The sequence below is a fragment of the Camelus dromedarius genome, unplaced genomic scaffold, assembly GCF_036321535.1.
Source record: "Camelus dromedarius isolate mCamDro1 unplaced genomic scaffold, mCamDro1.pat HAP1_SCAFFOLD_172, whole genome shotgun sequence".
Lineage (NCBI taxonomy): Eukaryota > Metazoa > Chordata > Mammalia > Artiodactyla > Camelidae > Camelus > Camelus dromedarius.
The window spans coordinates 171,080-192,355 of record NW_026989779.1 but is presented as its reverse complement, the minus strand read 5'-3'; the positions used below and the strand labels follow the sequence as shown (position 1 = coordinate 192,355).

At 43.2% G+C, this 21,276-nt stretch overlaps 1 long non-coding RNA gene across 2 annotated transcripts in view; it reads right to left on the bottom strand.

Annotated features, from left to right (window-relative positions):
• Positions 1-1,893: 1,893 nt before the first annotated feature.
• LOC135320634 (uncharacterized) overlaps positions 1,894-21,276 on the bottom strand; it is an 83,939-nt gene continuing 64,556 nt past the window's right edge. For both annotated transcript variants that reach the window (XR_010379880.1, XR_010379879.1), the window contains 2 exons: positions 21,084-21,207; positions 1,894-4,159 (listed from right to left, as the gene is read on the bottom strand). This is a non-coding gene — a long non-coding RNA (uncharacterized LOC135320634). The remainder of the gene's footprint in view (positions 4,160-21,083; positions 21,208-21,276) is intronic.

The window sequence follows — 21,276 nt, the reverse complement described above, 5'->3', positions numbered from 1 at the left end:
CATGTAAATACATGTATAGAGCATACTGCATTTTTTAGTTTACATATATGTACTAATTATTGTTTCTAAGAACAGATTAGAGCTTTAGATTTTTAAAATTAGTTACCAGAGGAATAAGGACATCTACAAAAGAATAAACAGAATATGGTAATCCAATCACAAAGGACAGTCAGATGTGCTTGCATATATTCAAGAAATCAAAACAATATTTAGTTCATTTGTGGTCTTATTATTATTGCTATTAATTTTAGATTCCCCATAAATGAAGTCATATGGCATTTTTCTTTCTCTTTCCACCCCACTTCACTTAGAATGACAGTCTTCATGTCCATCCATGTTGCTGCAAATGGCATCTTTTATGGCTGAGTAGTATTCCATTGTATATATGTATCACCTCGTCTTTATCCAGTCATGTGCTGATGGACATTTGTGTTGTTTACATGTTCAATGTTCTATGAACCTTCTGGCAACAATTACGGATTTTAAATATTTTCCACCTTAAAATCCTTCCTGAAGGAGATGTGGTAACTGGAATCAAAAACAGTTACAGCACAGGGTTGTTTGTGATGGGCCCTGGGGACTTGGTAGAAAGGTTGGCAGAAAGGATTTCAGATTCTGATCAAATGAGTCCTCCTCTTGTAGCCCTGCTGACCGCCTCTCTCACGGCCTGCCCTACAAGTCTGACCAGTCCCTTTTGTGAATCCTACTGTATTGTGCACAAATTTTGTCCAATTGGTGTCATCCAGTAGGGACCTTAAGAGAGGCACCCAAGCTCCTGTGTTGGTTTCTTCCATCAGCCCTTAACTTCCTTGGGAGCCAGGACTGTCTCATTGCCCCAAGGATCCCTAATGCCTAGTGAGATGCCTGATAAAGCTGGTACTTAACGAGCACATAGGTCAAATGGAAAAACCTGATCAAAAAAAGGCCCTCATTATTCAGACATGCCTACTTGAGCACATAGGGTAAAATGACATGTCTTCTTGGATTTGCTGTCAAATACTTCAACAAAGGACAAATAAAAGAACAAAGGTCTGAATAAAGGAAATATGGAAAAGTTTGTGAATTCCTTAATCTGGGTGATGGGCTGATTGTACTATACTTACTGATGTATACTTAAGTTAGTTTATAATTTTACTGTCATTAGCTGAATAGCAAGTATTAATACGTATTAATTAAAAACCTTAGAACTGAACAAACTTACCCCACACAAAATCCTTAATATCCTAGTAGTTTGTCTTTCAGAAATCTTTTCCCACAAAGACAAGAAAAAAGGGAAAGGCAGATCCGTGCAATATTTCCACGTTGTCAAAAGACCAAAGGCCGATACAAAAGAAGAGATTGTAAAAAAGATAAAGAGGCTGAAATCAATGTCCGGAAAACCTAGCTAACAATCCTAAATGGCCCAACTTAACTAACCTCAGCACTGCTGCATCAAGAATGGGGCAAATAGCACCTAGTGGATTTCTTTTTTAATAAATAAATAATAATCCAGTTCCTACCACAGGCAATTATGAGAAGACTGAGTATAATTTCTAACACCAACTAGTGTACAAATCATAATTTCTACTTGATTCAAACTGCTTCTTCTATAAAATTCGAATCTTTTTATTCTTAAGACGGATTTGTGGCCTATGACCTAGTGATAAAATTTTCAACTCGCTTGTATTCAAAAAGTTCACCATAGTGAGAGTTTATTACATCAAGTATTCATTTTTGGGAAACCCATGTGCCTTGTCACTCTCTTTCATAAGATTTCCTGTGGAAAATTCAATCCTTCATTCAGGAAAAGACTGAGCAATATATCTCATGGAAAACCTTCATAAACTGCAACACAAGAAAATGAAAATGACAGTGAGCAGCCAGTGAAGCTGGCAGACACACAGTGCACGGCTGTGTTCCCGCCTCAACTTTCTGTAACCAGCAGGGAAAATGTGCATTTCAAGAAATAGACATAAACACTTTTCAGGACCTGAGCACACAATTTCCCTTTCAGGGTTTAGTGGGCTTCCATTTAATTCTATGAGAAATGTTTAAAACAACAGAACAACAGCTGAGATAGGGTTTAAAGTAACTTTTATGTCTTAGTGAAAATAAAGCCAACTGATAGTTATCATTTTTACTTTATTTGATCTAATTCTCTTACTTTACCTCCCCAACCTCCTCCACAAAATGGTGGTGAACATCCCCTCCTGGGTCAGAAGGCAAAATAGAAAGTACCAATCAAATGGAGGTGTGCTTTGTTGTTTTATTTTTCAAAACAAACAAGTTTCATTCATGTGATTTAATAATTAACATCAGAAACAAAGTCTACTCAATAAATGGTAGCCAAAATATGTCATCATAGCTGCTCATCAGGTTTGGCCCCACATTACACACTTTTACATGGACATGTGCCATGTGCTGTCATGGGAAATGGTGAGTGGGGACAGGGCCTCTGCTCTCACAGGGCACACAGCCTGGTGGGGGAGGTGGTGTTCAATCATTGCCCTTTTTTTAATGTACTTACAAATTATGGGAAATGCTATTTAAAAAGAACAAAATGAGTCAATGAATGTGAAAAATACAAGGACAGTATTTAGGCTGTGGGAAGACAGGAAACCTCTTTGAAGAGCTGACACTCCACTGAGACCCAAAGGACAACTCCGGTGCTGCAGGTGAAGGGCAGGGACACATTGATAAAGGGCTGATATCCAGAATATACCAAAATCTCTTTAAACTCAACAAGAAGGATGAACAACCTGATTAAAAAATGAGCAAAATGCCTGAACACACACCTCATCAAAGAAGAAATCTAGATGCCAAAGAAGTCTATGGATAGATGCTCCACAGCATCTGTCATCAAGGGGATGCAGACTGAAATAGCAAGGTACCACTGCACACCTGTCAGAACTGCCAAAACACAGAACACTGACAGCACCGAATGCTGGTGAGGACGTGGAGCGTCAGGAATTCTCATGCATTGCTGGTGGGAATGTAAAATGGCCCAGATACTTTGGAAGATGGTCTGGCAATTTTTTACAAAACTAAACGTACTCCTAACATATGATCCAGCTACTGTGCTCCTTGGTGTTTACTCGACGAAATGGAAACTTATGTCCACACACAAAACTGCATACAGATGTTAATAGCAGCTTTATTCATAATCACCAGAACTCAGAAGCAACTAAGCTGTTCTTCAGTAGGTGAATGGATAAACTGTGGTCAAGCCAGAAAATGGACTATTATTTGGTGCTAAAATGAAATGAGATATCAAGGCATGGAAAGACACGGAGGAACCTTAAATGCGTATTACCAAGTGAAAGAAGCCAATCTGGGAAGGTTCCGCAACTGTCTGATTCCAACTGTATGGTGTTCTGGTAAAGGGAAAACCACAGAGACTAAAAGATCAGTGGCTGTCAGAGGCTAGAGGGGAAGGAGCAATGAATGAGGTGCAGCACTGAGCATTTTTAGGGTCACTAAGACAGACTACTCTGTATGATGCTGTGACGGTGGATACATGTCATTGGACATCTGTCCAAACCCACAGAGTGCACACCACCAAGTGTAAATCCTAGTGTCAAGTCTGGGCTCTGGGTGATGATGACGTGTCAGTGCAGGTTCACCCATTGTCGCAAATGCACGCTCTGGTGCAGGCGTCAATAGTGAGGAGGCTGTGGGGACAAACTGCAGTTCATACACCGAATCCAGCCCCAGCGACCGCTGTTAATAACGCTCTGTGGGTGTGTGGAATGTCCGGCTGCTCTGGCATCTGAACAGCAGAGCTGAGCAGCTGCACCAGAGATCAGGAGGTTTGCAGACCCTGAAATACTTACTCCCAAGCCCTTGACAGAAAAAGTCTGCTGAGCCCTGTTCTAAACGAATCAGAATTCACCCTCATGAGACAGGACAGCAGGGCCCAAACCAGGCATGGTTAATGGGACTGAAGCAATGTTTTAGTTCCAACACCTTTGCTGAAGTCCTGCAGATCCAGCGACAGACTGTAGCCAGGAAACGTCTGCAGAAGGAGTCGGTAGCAGGCCTTCCCGCCAGGCTCCGGGATGCCGGGGGCCGCACGCTGCACGGGGGCCACCCGCTTGAAGAAGGAGGACTTGCGGTGGAAGCTGATCAAATCATAGAGCTCGGAGAGGATGCTGCACTGCTGAATTCTCTCCTAGGAATGCTGAAGCACAGGGAGAAAAGCAACAAGCATCTGAACGAAACATGTAATTGAAAAAAGACCCGTAAAAATTTTCCCTTAAAACAGAGACCCAACGACACAGGAAGGAAGAGGAAGGCTGACTTCCTGCACTGATGGGACCGGATGCAGAAATGCAGGGAAGCAGCGCTGTGCAGACGCTCCAGACCCCCTCTGGGCCCCACCTTTCCGCGTTCCGCCTCTCCTTTTACTAGAAAGTTCCGTATTCCCTGAAACAGAGGAATCTGCTACCTAAACATGGGACACAGAGATGGGAAAGAGGAAAAGGAAGGGAAAGTAAAAGAACAACAGTTCATCTAGACCCTAGGGTTTGGGCGGGACTTTCACCAAACACACAACCTCTCAAAGCACAGAGCACACAGTGAGAGGCTGACAGAGTGTCTGCGACTTCTGCTCCTTAAACACCAGCTACCTGCCAGCACACGCTGTGCCCATTACTGAATCATTACAATCATTTCAGAAACTATTACTACCCCGGCTCACAGGCAAGGAAATCTGAAACTCGGGGAGGAATTATTATCATCCTGGACAAATTCCCACGGCCCAGAAGTGTCAGAGCCTCCGGCAGACCCTGGACTAAAATGCTCCTCATCACCACGGGCCCTGAGCCTCAGGCTGAGGCCACGTCAGGTCTGCACGGGCCCAGAGCACGAGTCTGTGGGACAGGGAGTGGTCCCACTTGAATTGCCAGGCCAAGGCCCTCAGGAACCTATGTAATGAAACCAAATCCCCAAACTCATTTCCAACCCACTGCCCTGTCCGGGAGGACTGCTCGGTACATCTGGCTTATCACCTGTGCACAGGCTGTGCAAGGGGCCCAGACATTGATGTGACGTCCCAATGGAAGTGGCTTGGAGACCGCTTCATCACAGGATAGACTCTCCCGGCTACCAACGTTAACTCTTCATTCCATTTCCAACTGGAAAGTAAGTTTAGACTTGTTTTCCTCTCCAGAAACAAAGAGAGTGGTAACATCAGCGGGAAACTCAAGACTCAGGAAGAGTCTCCTGGCAATTTGGAAGGATAGGCTGGGGAGGGAACAGAGACAGGGATCAGAAAGACCCGTGTTCCAGTCCAAAGTCTGCACATCACTCGCTTTGACAGTTTCCTTATTAATACAGGTGATAAAATCTAATTATGATTGTTGGGAAAACTAAATGAAATAACGTATGCCACTAGCATAGGTGTAAAATCCTCAATGAGTGTTCCAGAAATGGACGTGACCATGGTTAGATACTGTCTGCCAAGTCTTGTGTGCTAAGTTCACATCAGCCAGCCAGAGATGTGCCAGAGAATGCCTCAACAGCGAGCAGCCTTCACCAACTTGGAAACTCACAGTGTCCGAAGAACAGGCAGTGGTGGATGCTTTGGGACACTCTGGAGGTAGCACTCCAGTGATGACTTTATAAAGCTGGGGAGAATTTAGGGGACCATACAGTTCAAATACAGAAAACTCATTCCATGTCTACAAATATTCATCTCGAGCCATGATGATTCAGAGAGGAAATACATATTCAAACGTACATCATTTTCCCACATAAGTGCATCAAAACAATTTGGAAAGAATGTAACTTTCTTCTCTAGATCACACAGTGGGTATTACAAGGTTTGTACTGAAAGCCCTACGTGTAAATCATCTGCAAACGTAACTGGGTCCATTATCAGTCATCATCATTCGAAGGGAAGGATGGAAAAGAACAAAGCCAAGCTAATACGCTCCGGTATTTTGTTGGGTTACGATGTCACAGAGAAGACGGACAGGTCATCAAGGAACCACCCTGCCGTGATCACGAAGCCGCGGAGCGGGATGGGCGGCAAGATGTATGGGCCAGCCATAGCTGTGCCCGCGCTTCTAGGCAGGTACCCAGTCACTTCGACAAGGTGTCAAAAGTGTATGCCCACGTCCTCATCACCTGTCATGCACTAAAGAGAAATGGAAACCTATAAACGGCCAATAACCTCGGTGGGTACACGGTCCAAAGAGCAAAGTCACAGTTTGACAACTGGCCATCTCGGTTCCCTGGGATTCATTCTTGGAGAACCTTAAAAACCACTCCTCTGTCCTCAAGAAGTGCTGCCTACTTGTCCGATCTTTGGCTCAGGGATACAGCACGTTCACGTGGACTTTAATGTCTGCACAGATTTGACTGTCTTTCTCCAGGCTCACTTGTCCATTCTGAAGAGCCCTGAGTTAAGTCCAAATTCCATAAGATCAATTCCCTCCAGAGACAACTCAACGATTCTGCAATTACAAACCAACTGAACAGGACTGTCCTCAGCTAAAAATGTCACCCACCCTTCACTGTTTTCTTAATCTCCTCTCCTGGCTAATTGCAAGAGACTAACACCACCCTCCACCAAGTTCCCCAACTATGTCAAATAGAAAGTAAGGTCCATAAAAGAGGAGACAACTCCATAGTCACCTCTGAATTCCTAGCATATATTAATGTCAATAAATAGAACTATGATTATGGCTTCTTTCCTTTAAAACTTTTCTGGTTATTTAAATGAGACCATGGAAGGGAGGTGTTTGGGTCCAGGATCTTGATCCAGAAGACTCTGGAGACCTTTTTCGGAATGGCTGCCCACTGATTCATTCAAAACACAACTTCTCTTTCCGGGAGGAGCTGTGATTTTCTGCCAGGAGTTTGTTGTCACTCTCATGCCAGAACAGATTTAAACTAAATACTTACATTAGATATGTTATTTTTCCCCGCTTCCAAAAACATTGACTTTCCTTACTTCCTTGTCTTGAGGAATGCTTTTTTACTTTTCTTTCTAATTCACCCTTTTATAAAGCAGGATTCAGGATGTGCTTGGCCTTACATAAGAACAGCCATCCAACTCCCAGTATGAGAGGCCTGGGGCTAACCTCCTGCCCTCCTGTCAAGGCAACTGAAACTCAGTTCAGGAGCCAACTGGCCACCCAGGGCTTCTAAGGCTCGCGTATCTCCCAGAATCCTTGCTTTCTGGTTTGACTTGGCTTCTGAGGATTTCCCCTCACTTTCTTGACAATTAGCTCTGCAGCTTGAAAGATGAGGAAGGAAGGTCTTATTTCTTAATCAGCATTTTAAGGAACTTATGTAATGAAGGTTTTCAAGAGTTTCTAGAACCCTCCATTGCCGAGACAGAAAACACACTAGATAATTTCTAAATCTAGCTATCATGTGCATTTTTTCTTTGCTTTGGTTTTCTTAACTGCTAACAGACATTTTTAATTAAAAAATAAAATAAGGCCCCAAATAGGATAGAACATTGAAGAGGAAACAAAATTAAAGGGCAAAGACAGAAAAATGATAAGTACTCTACAAAGTTAATAGAAAACATACACTATGGATCAGATCAGCAATTCTCAGTAACAGCTAATTGAAACCTGACCATGAGGTAAAATGTCTCTCCTGTCAGGAGATGGCCAAGAGAAAACAGATTTAAATCAACAAACTAAAATTCTAAGTCTGGCGAGGTAGAGAAGTCTACCAGCTAAATGTGTTTTCTTCTGGAAAAGAGGGAGACACACAAGATCTTTTCTGTGGAGCCTGAGCCCAGGTGAAGACAGTGAAGTGAGCTCTGTAAGTACCCAATTAGCAAAGTGAGTGATGAATAAAGAGACGTGAGCTTTGGTGACAGAGATGATACTACTATTCACTTGTCCTGTAAGTATGTCTTCATGTTCAATGATCAATACCTCGGCGTCCTCAGGGATTGAGATTATAGGAAAATGCACAACCCGGGCCTAGACCTCCTCTATGATTGTGGCACTGCACTTAGATGTTTCAAGGGCACCTCCAACTCCACCTGCAAATAGCTGATTTCACGGTGCTCCTCCCATAGCCGTCCTGCCCAGGGATCCTGGTCGGGGGGCAAGGTCTCTCTGCCTCTCCCAGCTCAGTCCCATCACTCATAGATGTGACTGGACCCCTCCTTCAGGACCCAATTTCCTCAGTCAATGAGTCCCACCACCCACACCTCACCTACCAGATTCTCACTGGCACTCCCTCAGCACTGACTCTGTGCTGGGGACCACGCTGCACACTGTGCACACGTTATCTCACTGGATCTCCACAGAAGTCCTGGGAAGTCGGTATATCACTGCTTCAATTAATAAGATAAATTGTTTCACTTCCTTGAGTGTGTCATCCAAAGTGACACGGCTACTGAGCCACAAACCGGGGACTGAAAATCACTTGAAAATTGAACACTGCTATACCTCACAGCCACCCTACTCTGACTTATCACATCACCTCCTGCCGAGCCTTCTAAATGTTTCTAAGCATTCTACAAGACAAAAGTGATCTACGAGAGCACCCCTCTCCCCTACTTAAAATCTGACAATGACGTTCCACTTCCCTTAGGAGAAAGCCCCACCGGGCCTGAGCACAGCCCAATGGCCCGGCATCTGCGTTCCCTGCGCGGCCACGCCACCTCACCCACCACGCAGCGCTACATGTGCAGTGTCCAGGACAGGGATGCTGACTCCGTACAACCCGGGGCTCGTCTCACTCAAACAATGATCACCCTCTTCAGTGCTGACTCTCAGAAAATTGTTTTCTCTGGATGAATCAATATCTTTTTCCTTACAATTTCCCATCATTGATAATGAGCTCCCCCCAAAAGAGAGAAGACCTAATCCTCAGACTCCTTATCTGTAAAGTGTGAATAACAAGGAAATATGAGAGGTTTTAAGCGAAATAATATTCATGTGAAGCTAAAGGACAATTCCCAACATACAGTAAGCACTCAATATGTGCTTACTTAATATTAATAAGAATATAAAGCATTCCAGCAACCTTAAATCAATGCTTTATGGCTTTTTCCAAAAGATTACCGACAAACTATTGGACGAAACCCTTTGAGCAGATCCTCCCAAGCGTACTGGAATAGGTAAGCCTTGACTCCAGTTACAGCTGCAGCCAACCAGCACTACGGGGCGGGGGCAGTTTGCTCAAACTCGTACATGTTGTTTGAGCATTTAGTTGTAGTTATTGAATAAAGACAGGTATTATATAGTCAAAGCTCCTGAAACATAAATCTTCAAAGATTGATGCAAATTAGTTTCAAGTACAACACTCTCACTAGAAATTATTTGAAAATTATAGTCTTAGCTCCTCCACACATCGAAAGGGCATTTTCTTAATGTATCTGACTATATACACTGAGAGGATTGTTTAAAAGAAATTAAGATGAAGCCATCCTGAATAAGCTCTCAGTATCATCTGCACAAAGCCCCACCCAAGGGTCTCACTTCTCACTTACACATAGGTGTTCAGGTAGCTTAACCTGGTTCTTGGTTTCTTATGACACGGGGGTGGGAAGAATTGTGGATAGATTTATGTAGCAAATATAAATCTAGGGTATTTGCTGTGTAGGAATCCTAGAAATAAATAAATTGATATATAGTCCCACCCTTAGGAAGCTCAGCCTTTCCAATTACAACAGCATTAAAAATAAAATGAGAGATACATTTAACAAAATTTTACAAGATTTGCACATTGAACATTTTGAAGTATCACCAAAAAAAAATTAAAAGATCTACATATATGGAAGGCATCCCATGTTCATGGAATGGTAGACAATATTGTTAAAAATGTTAAGACTCCCCAAAGTGATCTACAAATTTAATGGAATCCCTATCAAAATTCCAGCTGACTTCTTTGCAAAAATTGAAAAACTGATGCCAAAATTCATATGGAAGTGCAAGGGACCCAGGTCAGCCAAAACAATCTTGAAAAAGAAGAACAAAGTTGGAGGACTCACTCAAAGGTTACTACAAATCTATAGTACTCAAGTCATTATGTTACTGGCATACGTTTGGATGCATAAGTCTATGAGACCCAATAAAAAATCCAGGGGGGAAAGTTACATTTACAGTCATTTTTCCAGAAATGTGCCAACAACACTCCATTGAAAGAATAGTCTATTCAACAAATGGTGCAGAGACACCTGGGTATCTGAAGGCAAAAGAATGAATCTGGAATCTGGACCCCCGTATTTTATTTAACAAATAAAATATTAATTCAAAATGGATCACAGACGGAAATGTAAAAACTAAATGTATAAACTTTCTAAAAGAAGACATAGTTTAAATCTTTGTGGTCCTAGGATAGGCTATGGCTTCCTAGATACAATACCAAGAGCACAAGTGAAAAAAAAGAAAGATAAAATGGACTTCATCAAAATTAAAACCATTTGTTACAAAGGACATCATCAAGAAAGTGAAATGAAAGGGGAAGGGGGTAGCTCAAGTGATAGAGTGCGTCCTTAGCAAGAAAAATAAAATGAATAAATCTAATTACCTCCCCTAGAAAGAAATTGTTTTAATGTGTAAAAAAAGTAAAGTGAAACGACAATCTGCAGAATAGGAGAAAAATTTTGCAAAGCATATATCTAATAAGAGACTAGTATCCAGGATATAAAACAAATGCTTACAACTGACCAATACAAAGAAAATAGACCCAATTTTTAAATATGCCAAGTATTTAAATAGATACACAATTGGCCAATAAGCATATGAAAAGATGCTCAGCATCACTAGCGAAATCAACATCAAAATGAGATCTGATTTTACACTCACTAGGATGGTTATAATCAAAACAAGGACAATAACAAGTGTCAGTCAGGAGGCAGAGAAATGGGAACCCTCAATACGCAGCCGTTGGAAAGGGGCAATGGTACAGCTTCTTTGGAAAAGCCTGGTGTTTCCTCAAAAGGTTAGAATTATATGGCACAGCAATTCCACTCCTACATATAGAGTCATCCCTCAGTATCCTCGGGATTTCCTTTCAGGAAACCCCCACCCTGGATACCATAATCCAAGGATGTTCGAGTCCCTTTACAATCAGCCATCTGGATCCATGAAGTGGAAACTACAGATATGGCGGGCCAACTGTACAGCCAACAGAAAGAAAATATATTCTCACAAAACTTGCACATCAATATTCATGGCAGTATCATTCAGAGTAGCCAAAGGTTACAAACAATATCCATCCATCAATGAACGGATAAACAAAATTACCAAGAATAGTCCCACAAACTTTTGGTCATTGAATCTTTGACAAAGGAGGTGAGAACATACAATGGAGTATAGACAGCCTCTTCAGAAAATGGTGTAGGGAAAAGTGGACAGCTGCATGTAAATCAATGAAGTTAGGCTACTCCCTCACAGCATACACAATAATAAATTAAAAATGGCTTAAAGACTTAAACATGTAGACAAGACACTATAAACCTCTTAGAAGAAAACATAGGCAAAACATCTGACATACATCTCAACAATGTTTTCCTAGAGCAGTCTACTCAAGCAATAGAAATACAAGCAAAGTAATACAAGTGGGATATAATTAAACTTACAAGCTTTTGCACAGAAAAGGAAACAAAAAGCAAAACAAAAAGACACTCTATGGAATGGGAGAAAACAGTTGCAATAAATGAAACTGACAAGGGCTTAATTCCCAGAATATGTAAACAGCTTTTACACTTAATAAGAAAGAAAAACAAACAATTCAATTCAAAAATGGGCAGAAGTCCTAAAGAAACATTTCTCCAATGAAGACATACAAATGGCCAATAGGCACATGAAAAAAATGCTCAATATCATTATCAGAGAAATGCAAATCAAAACTGCTATCAAGTCTCACATCTCACCAGTCCGAATAGCCATCATTCAGAAGTTCACAAATAAATGCTGGAGAGGCTCCGGAGAATTGGGAACCCTCCTACATTGTGGTTGGAATGCAGTTTGGTGGAGCCATTGTGGAAAACTGTACAGAGGTTCCTCAAAAGACAAAAAATTGACCTCCCATATGACCCAGCAATCCCACTCCTGGACATATATCCAGAAGGAACCCTAACTCAAAAAGACACTTTCACCCCAATGTTCACAGCAGCACTATTTACAATAGCAAGACATGGAAACAACCGAAATGTCCACTGAAAGATGACTGGATAAAGAGACTGTAGTATATTTCTCCAATAGACTACTATTCAGCCATAAAATAATAACAAAATAATGCCATTTGCAGCAACATGAATGGACCTGGAGAATGTCATTCTAAGAAAAGTAAGCCAGAAAGAGAAAGAAAAATACCATATGAGATCGCTCACATGTGGAATCTTAAAAAAAATAATCAAAAAACAAAGACACAAAAAGATAAATTTATCTACAGAACAGAAACAGACACAGAGACATAGAAACCAAACTATGGTTACCAGAGGGGAGAGGGTGTGGGAAGGAATATATTGGGAGTTCAAGATTTGCAGATACTGAGTATGTATAGAATAAACCGCAAGTTTATACTGTATAGCACAGGAGAATATATTTAATATCTTATAGTAACTTATGTTTAAAAAGAATATGAAAATGAATACAGATATGTTCCTATTTAACTGAATTGTTGTGCTGTACACAAGAAACTGACACAACATTATAAACTGACTAGACTTCAATGAAAATATTTTTAAATAGACCAAAAACGAAAAAAAAGAAAAAGGATATTATGAAACCAAAAGAATAAAGTACTGACTCAGGCTACAATATGGATAAACCTTGAAACTTTATGCTAAAATAAGCCAGACACAAAAGGACAAATAGTGCCCTTTAAGGTGAACTGTATCTAAGCGTTTACTGTACTACTTCTGTAAATTTTCCGGAGGTTTGAAGTCTATCAATATCAAAATAAAATGTATTATTCATTAAAATCATAAAACGCTTCCTCACAGGAGGGCTTTAATTATTAAATGCAGAAATGCATGTAAAGCTCCTGGAAAAACACATTGCACGTCCACACAGAGACACTGCTGTCACTGCCGCTCAGAGGGTGGTGCCAGCGCTGATGAGGGCTGCCTCCACTCGCTGCCCTGCAGACAGGAGTGAGGGCCTGGGCTCTGACAGGCAGGGTGAGCGTGACCCTGGGTCAGGCACAGCCATGCCCCAGACTCTGCGTTACCCAACTTTCTTATACAAACTGCAACATGTAATGTAAACACGCTACAGGGATGTATCTTACAACACAGGGAATACAGCCAATATTTACAGTAACTATAAATGGAGCATCTATTGTACACCTGAAACATATCATTTTAAATCAGCTATATCTTTGTAAAAAATTAAAAAATAACTTAAAAATGTTATCACTTTAATATTCAATTCGGTTTTTAAGTAACTACTAAACAGCTTAGAATGTATAAAAGCATTTAAATGTGCTGTTTGTTTACATATTTATTTACTTTCAGCCTCCTGCTAAAAGAGAAATTAAACAATTTTTTTAAACACACTTTAACAACCATAACAACAAAAAGGCAAAAGTGAGAGTGAAGAGAAAATGGAGATTCAATACTTAAATGAAACCAGGAGGAGGTAAAGTCATAAAAATGGATTCCCTGGAGTCAGGGCAAGTGTGAAAGGCCGACTAGAAATTCAGCTGTAAGATTCTTGGCAGCTAAAGCAAAAAGAAAAGATCATGGGGGGTGTGGTAGAGCGTGTTCTTAGCGTGCACGGGGTCCCGGGTTCAAGCCCCAGGGCCTCCACTAACAGATAAATACACCTAATTACCTACCCCCCCAAAAGAGTCCCAAAGAAAAGAAAAAGAGAAATTTCTTTCCAAAAAAACCTGATATTAAATACTTAAAAAAAAAAAAAAGAAATATAGAAAAGATGAGTGACACTGTGAAGGAAAAGCCCAGCTGGGCTAACGAGCTAAGTCACAAATCTAAGTGTGATAAGTGTTGGTTTACTGATCTAAGTATTGCTGGGCTAACTCGTAAATCTGAAGTTTAGTGTCAGTTTACTGGGCTAATAAGCTAACTCGTAAATCCAAGGTCAACAATTGTCAGTAACGTGATCTGTTCCAAATTCATAAGCTTCAGTGTACTGATTCCTTGCTTTTTGTTGTTTGAGCCTTATTGGCTAATAGCCCCTTACTTGTAATTAACCCTATAGAACCTCATGTGCAGGTCTTGGAGGTGCTCAGAGCTTCGGAACAGGAGCCCCTCTGAGCCCACCAGCATAATAAATCTCAGTGCTTGTTTCTTGGCTGGCCTGTTCTTTCAGTAACAACACAAGCGATAATGACCTTGAGATAAATCTGTCATGGCTGCTGGCAGGTCCCCATGTCTCACGTGGCAAAATCTGAAACATCCTTCTCACCACTCAGAGTCATCATAAGCCCACTCCACACTTCCCGCTGTTAAATGCAGGAGCACAGGCAGGGCCCGGCCTTTGCTCTCTCTGTGTCATCACAGAGAGACAGGATGGAAGGGGCAGAGCACAGCCATTCAAGGAAGGCCAAAGCAATTAACATCAAAATGGTGAAGGATTCAACCCCCAGTAGGCCTTGAGGCTCAGGATGAAGAGATTTAACTTCTAACAGAGCTTGAGCTTCATTATACACCCATTGTAATAGTAACATGGTGAATAACATGCCCCAAGGTACAATGGCAGTCCCAAGGCTAGCCACAAAAGGTCAAAGGGTGGGAAATGGCCAACTCCCTGGGAATCCCAGCCCTTTGCCCTTAGGCTGGTCCTTCTACATATTAGCAAATGAAACCACCAAGCCCAAGAAAACGAGCAACACAGCGCCACCTCGCGGTCACCCCTCTCTCTCCCTCTTCGGAGAAAGCCCACACTCTGTGGAGTGTGTACCTACTTTTAATCTGAGCACCCAAACCCCACACCTCGTGGCCTTTCTCTTGCCTTTCAATGTGTCTCTGTGAATAAATCTACCTTTTCTCAACACTGGCTTGCTCTTGAATACTTTACTGCACGAAGCCAAGGAACAAAATCTGGTGGGACACATCCCAGGGGCTCAACCAAATCCTGGGACACAGCCCTTCTCATGCCTCACGTTTTTTTCCTTGTATCAACAGGACTGGGTTGTGAAGGGAGCTCTGAGGCCCCAGCTAAGGGACAGAAGCCGCCCCCATGGCTCGAATTGGCGGGCAACCTCTTCCCCAGCTGGGGTCTTGGGGTCTGCCCGGTTCTCTGTGTTTCTCTGTTGTGCTGACTCCCCAGCCACAGAGCGTTCTCCCTAGGCCTGTCCCCACAAAACCCTTCTCTCCAAAATACAAGCACATCATGTCACAATCCTCTTGTTCAACCAGGAAATGCTTAACCCACTTTTTCCCTCCACAGTAAAGTACCTAACTGTCCTCCCTCCCATCCCAACACTTCTTTCTTTGTGAGAACTATGCACTCCCCACACACCATCCTGAACGCAGGTGCCTTGCTGGCTGGGACCGAGATGTTTCAGTCTCACACAGCCTGCATTCTTTCACTTTCCCCTTGTTACCATAAAAAAGCCTTTCCTGAGTCACCCACAAATCTGATTCTGAACTTCATAAAGTGCTGAGGTTGCAGTCACTGTGTGCATACCTCCCAGGTTTTGACTAAGTTTCCTTCACGAGATCATCATTAAGGAGCTGCATCAAGAAGCTGAAAGAGGATATTTTACATCTGAGTGGAGGAGCCTGCAAGAAATTTAAATGGCTTTCAAGAGAGAGTTAACCAGGGACAGAGAGGTCGCAGGTCCTAGTCAAGAGTGTCATGAGGCAAAATGTTCTTCAAAGACTCAGAGTGGCTTCTGAACGTGGAGTTGGCAGGGAGGAGGTGACACGCAGTGAGTGGGGTGAGTGACACAGGGTACGCTCCCCCAGCTGGGGAAGAATTGGATTTTGTTCTACTTTTCCAAACAATTTCTTAATACCTTTTTCTCCTATTGTCACATACCATTTCCTATGAATTAAGAATATCAATGTCAGTCATTTGGGCCGCTTGGGAGAGGCAACATGATGCCATTCACAGGGCTGGGACATGACAGCCACAACAGTCTAGGTTGAAAGACCAGTGGGGGTATTTCCATGGTGATCACGGGCATGCAGCAAACTCCCCAGCTTCAATGACCTCATCTCAAAGGTGGGGCAATAAAACTACCAAGAAAAGTGCGTGATGATTATGGAAGACATCTGTTTACTAGGTAAGTGCCCGTGACAGCTGCAGCTTAATGGGGAATGAGTATGATTAACAAGGCCCTGTCTATCTGGCCACACGCTCCCTGCCTTCCTGCCTTGGTGCAGCAGCAGAGTTTGTTTAGCTGAGATGAACGCCCCCAGAGCAGCCCCGACGGGAAAGCTCGCAGCTCTGCATTGTGAGGCCTGTTCCTTTCCTTCTCAGTGCTGATCACAGTTTGCTGTCATCTGTTTTTATGTTTATCCCTTTTGTAACTTCCTCTCCTCCGGAGTTTTTGCTCAAGCAGCGCAGGGCCAGGTGTGTCTTGCGGCCTGCCCGATATTCTGGGCTGGGAAACAGCCGACCACACATCTGGCTCTGGTGCTGAACGGAGAGGGCAGAAGGCCCTGGGGCCCATGCTGAACCGAGGCCCATGCACCCAAAATTATGGTCTGACTTTGGGCAAATTACACAGTCTTCTTTACCCTGAGATTCCTCATCTGTCCATGAAAATAACTGCCCATGGCACACAGAGTTACCAAGATTAAAGGAAATCACCAAATTCACAACATATTCAAGGGGCTACCAGTGCATCCTCAACAGACAAATGTTGCCTTTACGGCTCTGACACACGCCAAGCGGGGCGGCCACAAACAGTTAACACTGCTAAGTGCTTCATGTGTGCTACAATACTCTTTTGAACTTACAACAATCCCAGGAAGAAACGAATATTATCATGCCCATTTCACAGATTCACCAACAGGTTAAGAGATGTTACATTCTAGTCCAAGGCCGTATGGTGAGGAAATGGCGATTTAAACTGGAATCTGGGCCCAGGCTTAGGCTCCATCTCTCTCCCATCCACCTGACCACTTGCCTATGAATTCCACCTGTCCAATACACAAGTTTGCAGCCGGCCAGCTCTTAAATGCAATGTGTGCCACCATTTGTCAATGTTGGTTAATTACCATAAACTGTTCTCAGAAACCACTACAGAAAAGAAAGGTGGACTTAAGGAATTCTGCATTGCGTTCTCCTGTAATGTGCAGAAACCCTTCACTACACCACCAAATCCAAATGTATGCTTCCTCCATGTTTATGTTTGCACACGGCTTATTAAAGTAGAAGGTACCTGCAGTAATTCCATCTCGGTTGCTTTCCAAGGTTGCAGATTCTCCATAATCAGTCCGTGAATGAAAATACTACAATGTGAATGAAAATACTGCAACCATGTCAGTAAACAAAGAATGCTGAAACCAAGTCATCAGCGGCTGCTGCCACCCCCCAGCGAGTGCATGCCTGCAGCCCAGCCTCTCAGCCACTCACAGTGGTGCCCTCTGAGCGGACTCAGAGTAAGAAAGGACAGGATACTGGCCCTAGATACCTAGGTACCTGCCAAAGGGATGAATTCAATGACACAAATGTTTGCTTCCTCCCATACATAGAAAAGCACTAAATACTTGATCTTGAGATATCTGGTTTTCTTTAGATAACAAGCAATATTTTATTGTTCCAACTACCTGGTCTTTCTTGTAAAACTTCTATATATCCTAGCTCCTCCCCTACCTCTTGGGAGCAGTCCCTCAGAGTGATCTGAGAGGTTGCCATCCCGGCTCGAGTCCTCCAGCCAAATAAAACATAACTCTTAAAATTTAGGCTGAATGTTTATTTCAATGAAGTCCCAGAATAGACAGAACTCATCAATTCTGTAATGGAACACACTGGATCAGGAAACAAAAGCGTGTTTTAGTCTGGAAAAACTACGGTTTCCTCTTTCTTCCTGTCATTATACAATCCCACCAGAACTCATTAATTTGCTGTCTGCTCATCTGGCAACTAAACTCAGAGAAGAGTCAACTCAGCAGAGTGCTCTTCTCGGGAGAACAACCCGCAGCAGCACTGCAGGCTACCTGTCCTCCTGCACGCTCTGCTGACCCTTGGTGTCCTCCGTGACGACCAGGACAACAGAGCTGTTCCCAACAGCTGTGAAGTCCCACACGTTAAATAAACCATTTTATTTTATACGATATTTTACGTATATACCCATCTCTGAAAACAGCTTTGCTAGAAGCCCAAATATTCATCATCAATCTGCAAATGCAAATCCGGTCCGCAAGGGAAAACAAGACTTAAGAGGAAGATAAGGCGTCCAAAGTACTCTCCACAACCTAAGGCCTCCAAAGTCCCCTGCAGGGCCTTCAACCAAACTGCCTGCAGGCCTGCAGCTGCAGGCGGCAACATGTCTGCTTTTAAAGCAACCCTTTCCTGCCCTCGGACACTACAATGTCCCTCTACACCCTCCCATCTCAGGGTAAGAGCAGCCGCTGCAGAACCTCACAGGGCAGCACTGACAGGACTGGACAAAGAGGATCAGAGCTAAACTAAGCCTTCTGATGACACGAGCTTGTCACTCTGTCAATTTACAGATGAAGATATATATAGAGAGAGGTGGGGTGATCTTGCTCAAAGTCACACAGCTAATAAGTGGCAAAGTCTATAACTCTGCTCCTCCCTCCGGCGTGACGCCCCAGCTGGGACGCCCACAGGGTTCTCTCCTGCCTGCCAGACCAGTCCTTTACTGTAACTCATATAACACCACAGGGTCTGACCCTAGCCTACCTTTTCAGCATCTTTTCCCTGCAGTCTCGCAGGAACAAGGCGGTTTGGGCCATTGTATGACTTCTGGCTCCCAGAAGCCTCCATGCTCAGGCTGGTCTTGCCTGTGCATCCAGCACCCTGCTCAGAGGCTCTTCCTCCCCTGCAGGAACACGTTCCCACTCTCCGCATGACACCCCCTCAGGGAAGCCCTCTTCTCGCCCTCAGCACAGCAGGTGTCCCAGGCCACATCCCGAGCTGCCCCATTAGGACTGCGGGTGCCCAGGTTTGCTAGTCAGACCAGCAGCCTCAGAACCAGGGTTTATGCCCGGGTCACCCTGCAAACCTACTGCCCGCCTCACAGCCCCCAGCCAGCAGGTCACCTGAAAGTCGCAGCAAGTGCCCCACCCAATCCCAAAGTCTCTTCATTTGCCAGCACTGCTGATGACTGGTCTCCAACCTTTGGTCAGTTTTGCACAAAACAGCAGCTTCCACTGTGAAGCAGGGGGTTTTCTCTTCTGCTCCCCATCCTTACTGAAAACGTCTAGGGAAATGAAAAGGCCTTTTCTCAACCCTTTTCTGATGACACCCACCCACCCACAATACTCACATGCTCAAGAGATTTGGGTAAACCTGATTTTGTTTCCCTTACGCTAAGGGGCTCAAAACACTGCGGGATTCTTTCTCTTTTGAGGGTATTTTTACTCAGTTTATCGGCTTTAATCTGTTTTTGTCTCTCTCTTCAATATCCCTAGAAGTTGCCACTTCTTACTCCCTTCAGCAGCCTCCATCCCAACATCTAGTCTAGGAAATCAGCTGTGATGAGGGGCCCGGGGGCAGTCACAGAAGATGCAACTAAGGCACAGAGAGGTGACATAATTTGCCCGAGAAGATCAGCTTCAAGCCCCAACACTGTGTGTCACATCCCTCTGTTTAACTCTTATGCTAAGCAAGCGAACTTTTTGTAGATTATGGTTATAAACAGATGAGGTATGAAAATACATACAAGGACACACATCAACTCTAAGATGTTCATTAACTCCACTATTTTGTTTCTATTTATTTTATTTCTATTAAAAAAAATTAAGAACCTCTGCAGTCAATATAGCAAAATGTTACTGGGCTTTAAATACAGAATATAGAGGTTTTAAGTGTGTCATTACTCATCCTTATTTGTATGTTCACAAGACAAACTGATTTGAAAGTCTCTCTCCCCTCCCCTTACTCACTACTGGCTCTCACCTGAGCTCCCAAACCACACATCGAACAGCCTTTCACTTTACCCACAGCTGAACCCATCAGTTATCCCCCAGAACTCCCTCTAAAGTTTTCCCTCCTCAGAGCACAGCAGGACCATCATTTACCTCATTAATCCACCCAGAAACCTGTTCCTTACTCCATCCTACCTTCACAGACATCATTCATCCTTTCCTTTTTACCATCTAAACATGCCTTCAATCTGTTCGCTTTTACCCGCTGACCATCCCACCGCTCAAGTGGAAGCCACCAACACTGCCCACCTGGACACACGAGTCTCCCAAGTGGCCCCAAAGCCACTCTCCCCTACTTGAGACAAATGGGATTGTGTCACTCCCACTCTTTTAGGACTGTTTTCAAACCCACTCTTCTTAGAAGAAACCCCAATTTCTTCACCTGATGAATGTCTTTGCCATCAAATTGTCAGCTCAGGGAGGGGAGGACACGCCCTCTCCCCTAGGACCTGCCCTCTGGCAGAGCATCAGCATGGGAGGACCTGCTGAGCTGCACCAGCCTGTATTCTAACCCTGGTCTTGAGTTCTTAGCAAACTGCTTCAACTATCATTACAAAGTCAAGGTAGATTAGAAAGATTTTAGATGTTGAGCTAGACTATTGATTTGGGGATTTTGCACTAGCAACCTGCAAGTACATGTTCTAATGATTCTGTCTTCTTAAAACCACACCCAGATTTAAGTAGTATTTGTGGAATGTCTTCGGAGTAAAAGGGACTGTACTTTTACAGACTTTATGTTTTATACCATGAACAACCCGGACAGGGTCACAAGTGGAACCGCCTCACAAGTGACAGAAGACAGGTGACAGGCATATAGCAACAGGTCACAAAGATGGTAAGAGCAAAGTTGTTTCACCAACCCCCAAAAAATTTTTGAAAGAACTGAAAACTCTGAATTTTGAAAGTAAAATACTATCATATAAAGAAATAAAATAATCCTCTTCATCAGTGTTTCAAGATCTGACTCCAGAAATTTTAGCATGCCATATTGAATCCTAGCACAGAAAAATCAGATGGACTAGTGGTGAGTAAGTTCCAGGAAAACTGCAGTAATTCCTCCACTTGTAAAAAGACATAAGCTCACCTGTCGAAGATGAATGTAAACCGCATTCTGGAGAAATTCGGAAGCTCCCAGGCTCCGCTTCTGGATGGCAAGGACATGGACAGCTTTGAAACATGCTTCTAACTCAGTCACCAGCATTCTTACACTGCAGGGGGAAACGGAGGACCTCAGTCAAGAGCAGAGGTGTTCCTGTCGTGTCTCGCAGGCTGTGCCT